General features: G+C 35.4%; 2 long non-coding RNA genes across 2 annotated transcripts in view; one reads left to right on the top strand and one right to left on the bottom strand.

Moving 5' to 3' along the window:
- Nucleotides 1-4,423, top strand: part of LOC111089492 — a 15,811-nt gene that overhangs the window by 1,614 nt on the left and 9,774 nt on the right. The window contains exon 2 of the long non-coding RNA XR_002613754.1: nucleotides 1,274-1,277. This is a non-coding gene — a long non-coding RNA (uncharacterized LOC111089492). The remainder of the gene's footprint in view (nucleotides 1-1,273; nucleotides 1,278-4,423) is intronic.
- Nucleotides 1-4,423, bottom strand: part of LOC111089493 — a 15,039-nt gene that overhangs the window by 1,607 nt on the left and 9,009 nt on the right. The window lies entirely within an intron of this gene.

Consider the following 4,423-nt stretch of genomic DNA (forward strand, 5'->3'; position numbering starts at 1 on the left):
TTAGTTTGAGATTCACGTTCAGTTCCTCCTCAACCAATTCTGAGGCATATTTGTTGTCGCTCCCACAACCCTTTCTTCTCCTCCTTAGTTTGAGATTCACGTTCAGTTCCTCCTCAACCAATTCTGAGGCATATTTGTTGTCGCTCCCCACAACCCCTTTTTTATTCTCCTTAATTTGAGTTTCACGCTCAGTTCCTCCTCAACCAATTCTGAGGCATATTTGTTGTCGCTCCCCACAACCCCTTTTTTATTCTCCTTAATTTGAGTTTCACGTTCAGACCAAATTTTCCTTTTTTAATTTCACGTAGACAAGTGCATTTTCACCCTTTTCAACTCAAGCCACAATGATCACCCTCCTATACTCAGTCCGTCGCCACCACTCTGCCTTCCATTACCTCCGCCAACAACACAGCGCAACTCACTGGTTAATTTTTTTCACCATTGTTCTTGCAAATTTTTCTCACGAGCCAGGCGAAGGAAAATGGGATTTTTTCAAACACCTCATTTGGGAGAGTTTACCTTTGGCGAACTTCTCCTTTAAATTAAATAACTTCCATTAATATTTCTTTATTAAATGCTAATTTGTTTTATTACTCAAGTTTATTACAAGAGGTTAAGTTAGACACTTAATTATCTAACCTTTGATCTTTATTTAGGCTACGAAGGTATTTGTACAAAATCTGTTACATTTGAGATTGAACACTAATTGTAACTGACAAAACGAATAAGTGGGAAATATAATACATCATGTGTTACTGTAACATTGTTTCAAAAGCTATGTTAAATTGTCTTATGACAAAATGTAATGTTTTTTTGCACATAATGTTACACAAATGAAAAATATAATCTCTAACACAAATAGTAATATGAACTTAATGTACACAAGTTGTATGAAAACTAATACAGTGTCGGCATATTATGCAATAATTATGTAACCCTCAGGCGACATCTTTTGATCTCCTCTCACTTGGTGACCCTCAGCATCTTTTGGGCACAGAGATACCTCCCTAACTACTGATAGGAGTGCCCGGAAAAAGATGATGCTCTGTCTCCATCATTATGTCTGTGACTTTGGCAGGATTGATAACCATTGTTGTCTCATTACACCATCTGCTCACCCTGCTAAAAGACTGTTTCATGCTGTTTTGAAGTTCATATTTGTTAGAATTTTCTGTACAACAGAATTCCACAACCAAAGGTTACCATACTGTATCTTGCTGAACTTTCAGGAAGATTGGATCCAGAGAACAGATATTGAAGAGAACTGGTAAAGAGTGGTGATCCTTGAGGCAGCCTGGTATTGATGGCGATCCAGTCTGATTGCTGGCTTACATGCTTGATGATCCATCTTCTTGTAGTTAATGCAGCTATGACTCATCTCACACATGCTACAGTGATACATATTTTGAGGGTCTTGTTGCACAATAAGAAGCTGGATTCTGTTTATGCATCTTACAGGGCTAAGACTATTGCCAAGGCGTTCTAATCGGCTTCAAAGCTTCCCTGTTTACAAGCTGCAAATTTAAAAATGTTCATCTTGGTTCCTCTTCTACCATGATAATCACCTAATGATGAAAATGGGAGTAGTGGTTTCTAGTTGCACCTTTCTCTGGGATATTTTCAATGATGTTTTATATGATGACAATTTGAAGACCTTTATGATGACACTGATACTTTAATTGTTTGAGAGAAGATTTCATAAATACATCAGTCCACATCTATGGAAACTAAATGTTGCCCATCTACATAGAAAATAACTGACATTTCCATGTTTTTGGTAACTGTTCATTCCCAAATGTTGTAGAAGTGCCAGAATAAGATTCTTGTCTCGTTCTTTGAAAGCTGGTCGCCCGTAGAGAGAACAGGCTTTGTTTCACGCGATCCCTGTCTAATCTGCCTGTACTAGGTCAAGTCGTATACACATGAACTCAGCTTTGGCTTAAGCACGTGCCTTTCAGGCTTTATCAGTACTACTATTTTACTAATATTGAATGTACCATTGCAGAAATTGTTATCTTGACTTTATTAAATGGTGGAGAGGTAATTAAGTAGGTAAAAGTATTGTCAGATGGATTTCCAGGTTGTTTTATTGTACTGTTCATTCTGACATTATGCCCCCTATGCCTGGTATAGATAATATTAAATGTGAAGTTACCGAAAGCAAGACTTATATAGGAGACTGTCACCTTGACACTCAGTGTTTCTTGTTGGTTCACCAGAGTTTAGCGGCATAAGGTTGGTGGCTAGGAGAAATGTCCAGCATTGAAATCCCACTATTGCTAGATATATAGGGTTGTTGTCAGACGGGTCAAGCTGGAACTTCCAATCTTCAGCATGATAGGCTGTGTTACATTTGATATACACGTTGGTGATTCAGATATGTGTAGATAATTTCTGGATGAGATATCGGGATATTACCTAGCTTGCATTGGTGATTATTCCACTGTGAGCTCTCATCATTTTCATAGCAGATGTTGCCAGTATGTGGTATGAAAGTGAACTCTTTGTTAGATACACACGACTGTTTAAGGTAGTGCGAGTGTTATGTATAAATCATACGTTATGTAGTTCTATTGTTGTGATTTGGCGCTTGTATTATTGCTCCACATTACTAGAACCTTCTTAGTTTTTCTCGTTGTTTTGATCGGGTATTGATACATCATAATATCTCGCAGTGTGTAGAAAGTTATAGGCCTCGGTCAGGCTATAAATACACGTACAAAATGTAGTTCGAGTTAGTTATATAGAAAGTAAGACAAATTTAGACAAAGTAAGTTAGTGAGAGATATAGTTAGATAGTTCTAATCAAAAACACCTTAGGTGATTTACTTAAACATAGTTGGTAACTCTGCAAAGTTCCTATACTTACCCACATAATTTAGCAGTTGAGAACTGTGTATTAGCACCTACAACTATTAATATAGTAAAAATACTTTTACAAAAACAACCAAAAATACCCGCACACCATTATGAAAGATCCAAATTTATTATTTTTTTTTCCTTTTCTCAACCATTTTCTTCCTATTTTCTTCTTTCTTGTTTACACTCTTTTTGTGTAGGATAATTATACTATGTTAAATTGCTCTGGACTTTTGGGCAATGTGTGCGTTTTGAAAGTGACTATCAAGCACCAATATCCAATTAGAGTAGCCCAGGAGTTGGTCCCCCGGTGGGTGATGTTTGTCAGCTGCCTTCCCTCTAGACCAGACCCTGTCCTAGTTACAATATAAAGTAGGCCTAGCGAAGACTTGGTATCGATCATTATTTGCAAAATTATAATTTGAAACCCAGTGTAAGATCTTCTAGACTGTAATATGAAATTTCAGTAAATTTCTCTTCCCTCCAATTTCTTTTTAATTTAAGTAGTTCTGTCTTAAACGAGGAAAAAAATTGTTAAATTACTTACTCTTGAAATTAAGGTATTTTTTATACACTTGAAAAAACGTATACAAGTTAGTAACTTTACGATAATATATAGCAACTCATAGACATACTAAGTCGTTTTTAAACTCTATGCTTAAAACTCTAAATGAATGGGCCTCTTGACACCTTGTGTCCAGAGGCAACTGTTTTCTCTTGTCTGTGTGTATTTGTGTAAATAAATATAAACAATATGATATCATTCTAAATGAGTTTAAGTGTTATTATCCATTAAAATTCACTATTTAAATTGAGTTTTTCTGTAGTCGAAAAGAAGAAAACATTAAGTTCCAGTTCTCTGTGCTAGTGAATTATTACATTTTTTTTACTCTTGTATTAAGAAAATAATTGCCAGTTTAACTAAAGGAAAAGCAAAAATGCAAAAAAAAAATAAAAGAATTGAAACACTTGAAACGTAAATGAACGACGTGTTTTTTTATGATCTAATTAGTTATCAGAATTGTTCTGATGATAGTTTAACACCGATCTTAATCACCCAATGACAGGATTAGTTAAAAAAATAATTACGTGTATTTCAACTTCTCGTTTTTCTTACAAATCATTGCTGCTTTGCTCGTTACCATTTCTCGCTAGACCGTTCGAGTTGCAACCTCTTTGATAAGCTGTTAATGGTAAACGTATTATCGCATAAAAGGATTTTATACTGATTGTGCAACTTATCGCAAAACGAATGTTTTGAAGTATGTGTGTGTGGTTGTTGGAGATACTTCCTGCAGTATAATTTATAAATAAATAAATTAATTAATTTAGTGATAAGGTATATAACAGAAAAACATTCAATTATCGATGTGTAGATGCTCAAAAGCTGTTTGAAGTTAGCCATCCCTGAGAAAGCTAGTTAACAGCTCTCACCGCTAACTCTTGGGGCTCTTTTCTCTTAAAAACTAGTAAGGTTTAACTTTCACCCTTATAACATACCCACTGTCCCAAAATGCACAACGAGATTAGATGTAAATATTTTTTGGGGGGGGGTAATAGAAAG

Source organism: Limulus polyphemus, unplaced genomic scaffold (genome assembly GCF_000517525.1).
Source record: "Limulus polyphemus unplaced genomic scaffold, Limulus_polyphemus-2.1.2 Scaffold6432, whole genome shotgun sequence".
In the NCBI taxonomy this organism is placed as follows: Eukaryota; Metazoa; Arthropoda; class Merostomata; order Xiphosura; family Limulidae; genus Limulus; species Limulus polyphemus.